The following is a 14561-nucleotide window of genomic DNA, read 5'->3' as shown; positions in this document are numbered from 1 at the left end:
GCACAGTCCATTTCCAAAGACCTTGAATTCTTAGAAAAATCTTTGATCTTCTGAGCTGAAGTAACACTTCTCGGGGTCTGTGAGAATAAGCGTAGTGAAAACAAAACACAGATAGTATCAGGTCTGGAGATACATTTCATTTATGCCTCTTGGGAGGGTATCTCCCTATGTCTGTTCATTTCTACTTCCCAGCATGGCCAAAATCCTGAGTGCTGAGCCCTACATTGTTGGTGCAGAGTAGCCAACTGGGAGCTACCTAACACTTGGGAAGCCTCAGGTACCAGCCCCTATTGTATGTGGCCCACCATGGTGGGTACTAATAGTAACAACCCTATGGAATTGCCAGCAGTATTAAATTAGTATTAGGTGAGTACTAGGTTAATATTATTTTTTATTTTATTTAAATTCAATTAATTAACATATAGTATACTATTAGTTTCAGAGGTAGAGTTCAGTGATTCATCTGTTTTAACACCCAATGTTCATCACATCACATGTCCTCCTTAATGCCCATCCCCCAGTTCCTCATCCCCCCCACCCCAACAACCGTCAGTTTGTTTCCTCTGGTTAAGAGTCTCTAATGGTTTATCTCCTTCTCTGATTACATCTTGTTTTTCTTTCCCCCCTCCCTTCCCCTATGTTCATCTGTTTTGTTTCTTAAATTCCACATATGCGTGAAATCATATGATAATTGTCTTTCTCTGATTGACTTATTTTGCTTAGCATAATACCCTCTAGTTCCACACACATTGTTGCAAATGGCAAAATTTAATTTTTTGATGGCTGAGTAGTATTCCTGTGTGTGTGTGTGTGTGTGTGTGTGTGTGTGTGTGTGTGACATCTTCTTTATCCATTCCATTCATTTGTTGATGGACATCTGGACTCTTTCCATAGTTTGACTATTGTGGACATTGCTGCCATAAACATAGGGGTGCATGTGCTCCTTTGGATCACTGCATTTCTATCTTTGGGGTAAATACCTACTAGTGCAATTGCTGGGTCATAAGGTAGCTCTATTTTTAACTTTTTGAGGAACTTCCATACTGTTTTCCAGAGTGGCTGCACCAACTTTCATTTACTAGGTTAATACTAAATGAGGACTGAATTAGCAAAGCACAAAGAGTGCCAGGCTCAGTGCTTGGCCCAGAGTTTACGCTCAACAGGTGCCCACTACCATTGCCATCGTTGTCTCCGGCTTTGTTGCCATGATAACTAGCCTTGGAGTGAGATAGATTGAGTTTGAATCCCACTTCACTGGCTGGGTATCCTTGGGCAAGATGCTTGACCTCTCTGAATAGCAGTTTGTCGTGTAAAACAGGAATGGTAATAATTACCTGGGAGATAATTTAATCATCTGGGATAATTTAATAAATTGCATGTGAAAATGCACAAAACAACAGCATGGGTAAGACAACCCGCACACGGGGACACGTGAAATAACCCAGTGCACCCCCTTCCTGTAACAGGGAAAACCGTGGATGCCCTCGGTAAAGTTGATCATCTGTCCCTCCTTACGGAGTTGTGTGAGATCCCAGGGAGATAATGTGTGAAAAGTGGTTTGTAAATACTAAAGTGCTATAAACATGTTTATAACGATTATGACTAATTAAAATTTAGGGCAGCCGGGAGAGAAGCATGGTGTGAGGTAAATGCTCCTGTGTTTGGAGGGTCTTTGAGAGACGCGGCATGAGAAACATAACCTATGAAGAGATGGTGGGTTGTGTGCTGCTTAGAGCATGGGGGCCACCGTCCCGCAGATGCCTGGGGTCCTTCCACAGCTTCAGCTCCTGTGAGTCCATCCCTGGAACACGTGTCAAGTGTTTGTTCTGTGCCCGGCACCGCTGAAGACCGACAGTCCTTGGGCAAGGCAGAAAATCAATTTGTAAGAAACTTTCCCCCAAAGACCTCCTCTGTAGGATCACCCATCACACGCAGTATTGTCCCTCTTTGGGGGGGTTCAGCTCCCCCCTGGAGTCCCCAGAGCACAAGCTCCTTGAGGATAAGGACCCTGTCTTTCTCCTGACACCTGGCACAGGGCCTTGTACTTGGAAGTCATGGATAGACGGGTGAGGAGAGGAACTGAGCTCGTGGGAGCTGGTGTCTGTGCAGCTAGGGACCGGGCATACACGCCCCGACCCATACATAAGGCATTCCTCTGTCTTCCATCTGAGCCCGATCAGAGCTGGGCAGCCACCCTGAGCTCTTCCAAGTTTGCTTTTTCTGTGGGTTCTCATCACTTCCCCACCTTGGCTGGAGACCAGCTCGCTGGGGGCAGAACTCTGGGCTGTTGTTGGTTCCGGTTATTTGGCTCCTGTGGGGACTTTCCAAGTGGCATCAGAGAGCTTTTAATCGCCTTTTGCATCTGAAGGGAGGAGCTGAGCCCTCTCTGCCTTCCCCCGACCCCCTCCCATCCTGTGCCTACCCTCACAGACCAGCTCTTCTGTCCGCATTTTCTCACCTCTCAACATGGGCCATCAGACTAGTCATTCTTTAGAAGAGTAGCGCTTTGCACATCACTCCTGTGCAAAAGTACTTCTTATACCTGCCTCCCTGTTATCACAGGGCAAAGTCCCAGCTCCCTAACTCGGCATTCAAACCCTCTCTCCAGTTCCTCTTCCATCTCCAGCCTTACTTACCAACACATCCAACCCAGTGGCTCTTCCCAACACTCATTCTGCTTTTCCCCATCCCCTGATTTTCTCACAGCGTCCCTGTAGCTAAGCCCTCCTGCCCTTGGATGCTGCCTCAAAAGCCACTACTTCCATGGTCTCCAGCGGCTTCCATCCACTGAAAGCAGTTTCTAACTCTGCATTCCCTTGCCTTATGTGCACTGTCTTACACCATGCATCCCATTCTCCCTGTCTGCCCAGAAAGACATGTGTTGTCATGTAATATGCAGACACGCAAGTATGCACACAGCCCACTGTCCTTTGTCCCAGGGCCTTAGGTTCCTGTGAGCTGAGTCATATCTATTCCCCACCCCACCCCCACCATCTAACTGGAATGCAGCCTTTGGCTTCTCTTTGAGCCCTGCAAAGAATGCACTCACCCAAGCATTACTGAACTAAGGATAATTGACTGAGAGTATGTGGAGACTGGGAACAGCCACCAGCCCCAGACCCCACATGGCGAAGCCCTAACAGCCAATGTCATGGTGTTAGAAGGTGGGGCCCTAGGGAGGTGCTTAGTTGTGAGGGTACAGTCCCCACGATGGGATGTGTGCCTTATAAAGGACCCCACAGACCTCCCATGGCCCCAGTCTGCCACGCTAGGGCACAGCCTGATGGTGGGCTCTCACCAGACCCTGACCTTGATCCGGATTGATCTTGGACTTCCAGCCTCCAGAACTGGGAGAAAGACATTTTCAGTGTTTGCTTTTTAAATTGGGGTATAATCGACAGAGAACATTCTATTAGTTTCAGGTGTACAAGATAATATTTGTGTATATGGCACAAATGCAATCTTTGCGTGTCTTGCAAAATGGTCACCACAATAGATGTAATTAACATGCACCACCACACGCTTATACATTATTTTCTTATGATAAGAACTTTTAAGATCTACTCTCCTAGCAACTTTCAAGTATATAATACAGTATTATCAATGATAGTCACTCTGCTGTACATTACATCCCCGTGACTTAGTTCTCTCATAACTGGAAGTTTGGACCTTTTGCTCCCCTTCACCCATTTCTCTCAGCCCAATCCTGCAACCACCTACCTGCTCTCTGTAACTGTGGGCTTCTTCTTCTTCTTTTTTCTAATTCCACATATAAGTGAGGTCATACAGTATTTGTCTTTCTCTGACAGACTTATTTCATTTAGCATAATGCCCTCACGTTCCACTCGTGTTGTTGCAAATGGTATGATTTCATTCTTCTTTTCTGGCTGAATACCACTTCTTCTTTGTCCACTCATCTGGTGATGGACACTTAGGTTATTTCCATGTCTTGGCTGTTGTAAATAATGCTGCATGGGGGTCCAGATACCCTTTCAAGTAAACGTTTTCGTTTTCTTCGAAAATACCCAAGAGTAGAATTGCTGGATCATATGGTCATTCTATTTTTAATTTTTTGAAGAACCTCCATAGTGTTTCCTGGAGTGGCTGCAGTAGTTTGCATTCCCATCAACTGTGCCCAAGGGTTACCTTTTCTCCGCATCCTCGCCAACACTTGTGGTTTCATTTTTGGGGGGGTGGGGGGTTGCAAAAAGGTGATTTTTTGTTTCTTGTCTTTTTGATAATAGTCAGTCTGAGAGGTATGAGGTGATATCTTATTGTAGTTTTGATTTGCATTTCCCTGATAATGAGTGATGCTGAACATCTTTTCGCGTGTCTGCCAGCCATCTGGATATCTTCTTTGGAAAAACATCTATTCAGATCTTCTGCCCATTTTTTAACTGGATCCTTTGGTTTTTTGCCATTGGGTTGTTTGAGTTCTTTATATATTTTGGATATTAGCCCCTTAACAGATATATGATTTGCAAACATTTTCTCCCATTTAGTAGTTTGCTTTTTCATTTTGTTGATAGGGTCCTTCGTTGTGCAGACACTTTTTAGCTTGAGGTTGTCCCACTTGTTTAGTTTTGCCTTTGTTGCCTTCCATTTCTGTTGTTTCTGAGCTACCCAGTCTATGGTGCTTTGTGATGACAGCTGGAATGGACTAACAGTAACAAACAACTGGCATTCAGTAAGAGCTCATCATGTTTCCAGGCGTGTTTGAAGCACTTTGCACACATCAATCCACTTAATCATCACAGCTAACACAGTGAAGTAGATACTACTATCTACCTCTTTATAGATGTTGAAACAGAGAGGTTCATTAACTTGACCAAGATCACCCAGCTAATGAGTGGCAGAGATGGGATTTGAACCCTGGCAGTCTGATTCTAGAGCCCAAGCCCATGATTGCTTTGCAATAAATAATGACAACTCTACCATAGGAAATCCTGAATCCAGAGTAGATTCTGGTAAAGTGTCCTACATCAGGCGCTTTATTGAAGCTCGGTGAGTGGCATTTCCTTCACTCCCCACCTCCACCCTGACAGCAATTTTATCTGCCTTGGTGGTTCAAGAGTCTGCTGGGCTACAGCCTGTGTCACACTTGCTGGCCGTGGCAGACCCTGCAAAGATACTCCGGCTCAGCGTGGTGTTTGCTGATCCTGGTTTTACCATAGGACCCTGCTGGGTGGTGGCATTAGATAGGAGGCTTTCAGAGACAGAGCCGTGGTCTTTGTCATCCGTGCTTCTGTTGCTAGCTGCTCAGAGAAGTCTTCCCAGGGCATCCTCAGCCCAGCTTCCTTGCAGGGGCTGAGAAGGGCTGCTTCAGGCACTGAGGCCCGTGAGTCCCCGGGGAAGGCGTGTGCCCCCTTGCTACCACACCCACCAGCACCTGCCTCAGCCAGCTGCTTCTGAGGAGTGAGTGAAGCCCACCCGATGTGTCCCTCCAGGTTAGCCCACCCAGAATTCCAGAACCTTCTTGAACTACAGTATCCATGGCAACTGGGGCTGGATCTTCCAGCTTGCAAACCTGGGGCTTTCTCTGAGCTGGAAACAGGTCCCCAAGTCAGCGGCAACACATCCAGCTCTGGAAATGAGACAACCAAGAGACCCTGAATGAGAAGGAGCCCCGCACCCTGTCACTCACTGGCAATGGCATCATCTGGGAGAGAGAGAGGAGTATCTGTCCCAACTAGGGGTCATATCAGCAAACTCTCTGAACCTTACCAAGTTTCGTGGGACCTCGAGTGAGCTTTCTGCATCTCCAGTCTCAGATTCTCCCTCTGCCTGGAGAGCAAGAAGCTCTGAACCAGTGGCGCTCAGCCCCGGCCGCACATTAGAACCACATGGAACCTTTAAATGCTGTAGTGCCCGGGCCCCAGGCCCCCAGACTCCACCCGCTTGGCCCTGGGGCATCAAGGATGACTACTTTGGAAAGGTCCCAGGTGGTTTTGACTGAAGTCCAGGCCCAGGTGACCTCTGCCAAGGTGGAGGCCTCCTCGGCCAATGGGGAGCCCTAGCTGCGGCTTGCCAGGAGGTGTACTTGAATGCAGAAGGGACACAGGCTGTCTGCTTTCCTCATGTACTTTTGAGATGTGGAAGCAGTGAGAGTTGATGTACCAACAACCAACTAAGATGTGATTTGCTCTGTCCTTCCTCTTACATCTTCCTCCTGAAATCACACGGTACATTCCAGAGCTCCTCTCCTCTTTGTGACATCAGCCCTCTCTGGGGCCCATCATAGTTCATGCTGATGAGCTGAACCAGGCTCCAACCACTTGCAAAGACCTCACTGTGGGAAGAGATTGGCTGTTTTCATTTTTCCTTCTGAAGGTGGTGGGGGAGCTGATTATGAGAGTGGCTCAGGAGCAAAACTACCCAGGTCTGAACTCCAGCAATGCCACATTCTGAATGGGGGCCCCCTTGAGCAAGCCACTTGGCATGCCACGGTCCCATGTCTTCATCTGTGGGGGAGGGCCCACCTCCTAGGGTGGCTGTGAGGATTAACGAGGTATAGCACCCCTCACAGCACTCCATCTCTACCAGCAATCGTTACATGCGTATGACTTTATTATTCTTATGTCATTTCTTACAAGAGAGATAAACATTGGTGCTTATTGTTGGCGAAATCACAAAATTCTTTCTTTGCTTTGTTTTTGGTTGTGTGTTTCTTTGAAAAAAAAGACAGTTATACATTAAAATCCAAACATGGGGGCGCCTGGGTGGCTCAGTCAGTTAAGCATCTGCCTTCAACTCAGGTCATGATCCTAGCTAGGGTCCTGGGATGGACCTCCATGTTGGGGAGCCTGCTTCTCCCTCTGCCTGCCACTTCTCCTGATTGTGCTCTCTCTCTCTGTCAGATAAAATAAATAAAATCTTTAAAAATAAAATAAAATCCAAACATGAATGAAAATTAGAGAATCAGTTTGAAAGGCTTTTAATCAAGATAGCATCCTTCCAGGATAAGTGCCATTCATTTATTTATCAAATATTTTATTCATCAAGTATTTGTCAAGTACTTCTTATGTACCAGGCCCTGGGCTCCGTGCAGGAGCTCCAGCAGGGAATGACAGGGACACAACCATCCTCTCCACACAAAGCTAACAGGCAACTTAGATGGTACATAAATCCCTACATAAGAAATAAATCAATTCCAGTCATCGTAATTGCTATGAGGAGGAATGTGAGAGTCTCTAACAAGGGGAGTTGGGAAGGGGAAGCTTCCAGAGCAAGTACTGACTAAGTTAATGTCTGAAGGTTGAGCAGGAGGTCTCTGAGTGTTGAGGGGAGCAGCATTCCAGCAGAAGGAAGGGTGTGAGCTGAGCCCCGGGGCAGGAAAGAACCTGGCTACTCAGGGGACGGTGAAGAGTCCTGGGCAGGCCGAGGGCATGGGAGCAAGTGCTGGGAGAAGTGATCAGAGATGTGGACGCGAGCTGGTCATTTGGGCCCTGTGGGCCCGGTGGGAGCGTTTGCATTTGGAGCTGTGGTAGGAAGCTATTGGAGAGTTTTAAAGCAGGGATGTTTGTCCAGTATGGCTGCTGTTTGGAGAGAGATACCAGGCTTACAGGTGGGTGTGATAAAGGGAAGGACTAGCTAGGAAGCCCCAGGGTGTTGTGAGTGTCACCAAGAAGCTCAAAAGGCCAAATGAGAAAGCCATCACCTTCAGGGAGAATTGGGGTAGGAAGTGATGGTTGCGGAAGGAGGGAAGAGAAAGGAACCCACACTGTTGGACATGCTGGTGTGTGTGGGTCATCCGCAGTGTGCCATCTGAATTTTCAGACGAGTCATGAAGAGGGGCTCTAACCCTTTCTGTTACTGATGCCCGCATCCCTGCTGCAGGGAAAGGTGGTCATGCCAGGGAAACTCTCCTCTTTTGCTTCTTGCACTGGAGTTTTGGGGGTCTCCTGTCTCTGGGGGCTTCTTGGAGCTTTGTGATAACAGAAGTGAAAGTATGGTTTCTTCTTCTAATGCTGTCCTTTCATTATATGCTTCTCACTCTGGGCCCCAGAATCATTCTTCTCAGTCATCACTTGCGTCCTTCTGGTCCCTGGGCTCTGTGATGAATGACCAGCCACATGTCATTGTACTCTGAGCAGATTGCGCCACCTTGCCCTGGGCCCCTGCTTGGTCTGCAGTGATTTACAGATGTCATAGGCTGGATGTCTGCAGATGACCTGTGCAAACAGAGACCTGCAATTCTCAGTAATAAAATGCCTTCTGGGCTTGGGTGTGTGCTTCAAGACTCGAGGAGATGTGTTCTAGCTCTCAGTAGAAATCAAAGAACGGAAACCCTCCAGTTCCCCTGCACGACTAGCCTAGTGCTATTGTGTGTGTGTGTGTTTTTTTTTTTTTTAAGAAAGTTCACCTATATGTTTAGGTTATGCTATCCTATATGTTTTATTTTCTTTTAGGTAAATGTTAAAAATGCCTAGCTTCTGCAGTCTCAGGCGGGCTGATCAGGGCTGTGTGAATGAGGCCACATTCTCAGAGGCTCTCAGGGACTGGCTTTCATCCAGTTTTCCCTTTGTGTTGAAACTTCGGGGGCAGTAGGGTGGTCTGTGGGAGTCCTGACCTAAGATCGAGGCAGATCTGGATTTGAATACCAGGCTTGCCCACTTTCCAGCTGAGTGACTTTGAGCAAGTTACTTGGCATCTCAGAGCCCTCTGCAATGTGGCAATGAATACAGTAGATACAGGATTAGAGAATTACATTGAAAAAGAGTGTTGGGGGATATCTCCTGAGGAGACTTGGTGTAGGTGGTCTAGACATCCTGGGTTCACTCTTGTTCAGCCACACCCTTACCTAGGTCAGGCTAATTATTTTTTTTAAGATTTTATTTATTTGTTTTGACAAATAAACAAATAGAAAAAAGGTGCAGAGGAGGAGGGGCAGAGGCAGAGGGAGAGAGAGAGAATGTCAGCCAGACTCCCTGCTGAGCACAGAGCTTGACTGAGGGTTCAGTCCCACGACCCTGAGATCATGATCTGGGCTGAAATTGAGTGGGACACTTAACCGACTAAGCCACCCAGTTGGTCCTATGTTTGGGCTGATCTCACATGGAACAAGGGCTCCTTCCAACTTTGAAGAAGAAAAAGGCAGTTCTGGAACTGAACTCTTCTTGGTCTGTGCAGTAGACAGATTTAGGGCTTGATGCCACACCCCCCACCCCCCGAGGCTGCCTCTGCTCTCAGCAGCAGTGACTGGCTCCCTGAGAGCTCAGACCACCTTGTGCCCACCTCAGACATGGGCTCCCGTCCTCTAAGCAGAAAAGGGTCATCTGTGCATTTCTCTGAAGTCTCAGGCTCTGCTTTCAGGGGCACCCGAACCAAGACAGTTTTTGTGAACCTGCCCACTAGGGACGCCTGGGTGGCTCAGTCAGTCTGCCTTTGGCTCGGGTGGTGATCTCAGGGTCCTGGAATGGGGTCTCACATCGGGATCCTTGCTCAGTGGGAGCCTGCTTCTGCCTCTACTCTTCTGCCTGCTTGTGCTCTCTTTCTCTCTCTCTCTCTGACCAATAAATAAAACCTTAAAAAAAAAGATTATGAACATGCAGAATAATGGCTTTTGCCCTTGCGAGTCCACCGCTCTAAGGGTGACTCGGTTGTGTGTACTTGGGAGGGAGGGCAGGGCTGTGGCATGAAGGAGGCTAACCAAGCATTGGGGTTCCAGCTGGGCACAAACTTCTCGCCACACCTGTTGGGCAGGGGCTGAACTCCCGGGGCTCTGCTCTGCCCCCTTGTTGTTGATTGGCTCACAGCTGGCCAATCGGATTCTAGGATTTTTCACCAGAAACCATGAAAAATTCTTTCCAGTTGGGGTCCCCTAGTAACTTCAGAAGCTGTCAATGTGTCTGTTCCCTGACACAGTGAAGGAAGCCTGTGCAGAGCAAGAGAGAAACAAATATCAGCCAAGGTGAAACAGAAAGGGGGCGAGAGCTTCCCGGCAGTGCGTGGGTCATTGGCCACAAATGTGTGTGGAGCTTATTTACCCCTGGGGATGGCCGCTCATCCTTCCTTTCAGTTACGGGAGATATCTTTGCCATAAAGTCTCATTTTTGCCTAAGCCACTTCAATTTGGTTGCTTTCACAGACAGTCATATTGGAAACCAGATTGCACGCCAAATTGTATGCCAGACATCCTGGTATATCGCTGTAAAATATATGGTTCTGTGTACAGTGTATACTCAGCAGGTGAGTAAATTTGGCCCACAAAGAATGCTTAGGAAGAAAAGGAAAAGGAATGAACATGGATTGAACATCTAGAATGTTCATGGCACTGAACTCACTATTTTGCAAACATTTGCCTAATATGAGAGAAGTGAGTCCAGTACAAGACTAGCAATAGAACACCTCACCTTACTTATTAAGGAGATAGAGCTACATGACCTCAAGGCTGGTCTGTCATTTCACTGATAACCATCAACCTCTCAGCAGCTTTCCTTCTTTTAGATCCACTGTCTTCAGCTTATTTGTGTTTATTCCTGGTGATTACTGCCTCATGGTCACAAGGGGGCTGCTGTAGCATCAGACTTCACATCTGTGTCCCAAGATGAAAGGAAGAGGAAAACCTTTCCCAGATGCCTCTGGCCAACTTTGCTTTGTATTACATTGGCTAGATTTGCCCCCAAAATATATCCCATGATCATTCCTATTTAAAGGCCCATTTTCACCTTTCCAACCTCTGGGCCAGGAAGTGACAAGGGGGAAAAGGAGAGGGAATAGCTTTGGATTGGGCAACAACTTGTGTCTTTCCATAACTGAGCACATATAATGGATTGAGGAAAGTGCTGTGTCTGGAAATGGTAGGAACTGGATATGAGTGGAACTTGGAGTACGTGAGCTGGGTTGGGAAAAATGAAGTGGACAGTCAAGATGAAGGAGGGCCTGATGTGGTGGTGGGAGCCATTGAAAGGTCTTAAGCCTGGTGGAGGAATGTCAGGATGAAATTTACATCCTAAAAAGACCACTCCTGCTATTACCTGGAGACTGGTTTGGAGAGAAATTGGACTGGAAGGAGGTGAGAGGTGTTTGCAGTGCCCATCCTATGAATTCAAGATAACATATGCAGCATGGAATTTAGAATAACTCTGCACCATTCTGTGCAACTTATTGGATCAAGGAAGTGGCCAGACAAATAAGACTAGATTAATACTTACAAGAAATACAGGAAAATACGTCCTCATGGGGAAATAGGCCATGATATGGCACCTACCTCTCATGTTTAATCTGCTAGAGATGGCTTTTCTCTGCATTTTTGTGTGCATGGAAAATTCCAGGCCGCACTGGGTTACTGACTCATGTTAAAGCAAGCTCAAGGGTACATCCAAGAGACAGTGAGTACAAATTGCTTGAACACTATAGAATAGGACATCAGACTCCTTAAGTAGTTCTAACAAGTGAAAAACGAAGATCACCATTGTGCGTATTCTTTCAGAGATCTGCCGGCTTTGTAAGAGGCCATCATATGCCTATATACCTACTGAAAAATTCAACTTACAAAAATTAACTGCAGTTAAGAAGAAAACATTAAAAACCACGGACACCAACTCACTTAAAATTTTGGCACATGTCCCTTTTCATCCCTATGGGTAGGTTTCCCTACACTATTCATCATCATAATCAATATACAATCTTTTATATCGCTTTTTCATCTCATCTCGTCTCATCTTATAGAGACTTCCCTCCTGCTAACAGTCTACATAAACTTCCCTTTCCATGGTTTATATAACACAAAATGCTCTCAATCCCTCTCATTACACATTTGAGTGGCTTTCCTTTTTTTGTCATAAATACCATGGTAATTATCATTGTGTACAAATTTTAGTCTTCATAGAAGACAATTTCCTGGAGATGGAGTCTCAGAAATGGTATTATGTCTCAAAGGGAACAAGCATTTTTAAACCCACTGGTACTTCTCACCAATTCAGAAATCCATGCTTATAATAAAAGTTAAAGACAGTGTGTAAGAAAGCCCTGTCTTCTGGACTCTCTCCCTCGGCAGGCTGTGGGTTTGGTCATTACGTCTGTGGACGATTTATTGCCTTATTTCTAAATGGGATCGATAGACCCAGGAGCCCCAGTGTAATGAGATTCAGTGGGGCCTCCGTTCATGAACCCATCCGTCGATTAGACCAGAATGTTAAGAACAGTAAAAGTGAAAATGGCTCCAATGAATCTTGATATTGAAACACAGATTAGGGCATTTTGGGGGAAAAAAAGGCATTTTATCTTTATCCATACTTTCTGTATTCTATATGATTAGGAACTCATGGAAACTGAATAGAGACTCATCAGTTTCCTAGTATATGCTCTTCCTGCATTACCCACGAGCAGGCTGACCCTTACTACCCTTACTCAAAATTTATTTCAAGATTAACTGGTACATGTCTGCCATGTTCCGGGAACTGTGCCAAGCTCTGGGGACGAGGCCATCTTCAAGAAGCTGCAGTCTGGAGTCTCCATCATTTGCCGAAGTTCAGAAGCTAGCTCTACCCTTTGCTGAGGCCTCTGAGCACTGCCCTGTTCACACTAGTGAAGGGGGTGTTAGCACCCTCGCGCTCACAACGAGGAAACAGAGAGATTAACTAACGTGCCCAGGGTCGCAAAGGTAGGAAGTGATGAAGCCGTGCCCTTTGTCATCATTTCTCTTTATAAAAAGACAGAGGCAGGACTCAGAAAGCAATTTGAAGAAACTGCTTCAAATGCTTTTCACACCGATTCTGGCCTGTTCTACCCGCAAACTTGAATCCCCTGCAGTTATAAACATATTCTGCTTAGTCTACTATTGCTTTTGCAGAATTGCAATCCTTCCCTCATTCATTTACGTGTGCATCTAGTCTCCCCTCCCCCCCGCCCAGCACACACAGAGGTGAGCTGGAGATGGCACCTTCTGGCTCATGAGAGCTGATAATAAGCATTGCTTATTATCTTCAGTGACATCAGCCATGGTTGGGGTATTTATACCGCAGAAATTGGCACATGCCAAAAAATCAGGCCTTCCCCCTCCCCCCCACCTGAGCCCCAGTTATTGACATTTACCAGCTCCACACCGTGGTTGTCATTCTCTGGACACTTCTTCAGGGGCTCCATGCATTTCTAGCAAGTCTTATTTTAACTGCATTCATGGAGGAATTTCTGCAATATTATGATTTATAATAAAGAATATCTTATCCCACTGTTCCTGGCAGAAAATCCCACACATTCAGAAAGCACAGAGGGGGAAGAAACTCATCAGCTCTGGTGAAACATCTGTTACAGAAATAGGGACATGGTGCTACTTGCAAGTTCATGAAGGAGTCATCCCTGCCCCCAAATGTGAGCAGCTTGACGGCAGGGATTCCAACCCTATTTCACCTGAACACCAAAACAGCTTCCTGCCCAGCTCTGGAGGATTTGGGGGGTGGTGGTGGTGGTGGTGGTGGTGGTGGTTGATGTTGTTGTTGTTGTTCTTCTTCTTCTCTCATTGTGTTGTTAGTCACCATACATTACTTCATTAGTTTTTGATGCAGTGTTCCAAGATTCATTGTTTATGTACAACACCCGGTGCTCCATGCAATCCGTGCCCTCCTTCATACAGGACCTGGGCTCTTGAATGCTGGCAGGGGTGAGGCCAAGAGGGCACTGGTTGGAGGACTGGGGAGCTATCCCAAGCTCCGCTTATCCAGCTGGGTGATTACTGAGGGCCACAGTCTCTCTGGGGATCTGTCTTCTCAACTAATTCTATGAGGACTTATTTTAGATGGCTGCTTCGGAATAACTAATATTCTAATTAAAACACTGTGATTCACACCAAACCTGTTTATAGCATAATGTGGATTGCAAACAGACATCATTTAAAATATAAAAATTAGTGGGCAGATGGAGCCCACTGAATAGATTCGTGGGTTTTGAAGGCTATTGTTTGGAACACACTTATACACACGCAATCATGAATTTTGCATTTGATTGCATTTACCTGAAAGAAAATGCTGAATATTCCCTGAGGAAATATGTTGGAACTAGGCTGCATTCAATGAGAATCACATTAAGTTGATCCAGGTTTAATCTGTCCTTTGTCAGCAACCCCCTTCAGAGGCTGTTTCTCCTCTGTTTGGGGTCGTTTTCATACGCGTTTTTCTGGGGGTCCTGGAGCCTGATGGGTTGCCTTTAAAAATCCCAGCTGCAACACTCACTGGCTGTGGGACATTGGGGAAATTTCTTGCTAAGCTTCAGTATCCTCTTCTGCAAACAGGGGAAATGATAAATATGCGTGATGGGGAGTCTGAGGATTCAGTGTGACCAAACCCGTCAAGCGCTCAGGACAGCGGCTGATACACAGCAGGTGTGGCCCTGGATTGCCATTCCTATAATTCTTAGATTATCAGATTCCGTCCCTGCTGATTCTCCCACTTAGAGCACTAGGTCTCTCAGGACAGGTGCTCCTGTGTAACCCTCCTCACCTGCATTTACCCAGGTTCTCCTTCTCAGGGTCCTGATTGCCCCATGGAGACTGCTGGTCTTTCTGTTCTGTCCTATAAGCTCCTGACAGCACAGACCTTTTGTTGGTGCAAATCCTGAGCACGCAG

The sequence above is a fragment of the Lontra canadensis genome, unplaced genomic scaffold (genome assembly GCF_010015895.1).
Source record: "Lontra canadensis isolate GAN:19392208 unplaced genomic scaffold, GSC_riverotter_1.0 scaffold1, whole genome shotgun sequence".
NCBI lineage: Eukaryota > Metazoa > Chordata > Mammalia > Carnivora > Mustelidae > Lontra > Lontra canadensis.
Note: the sequence above shows the minus strand (reverse complement) of the source record.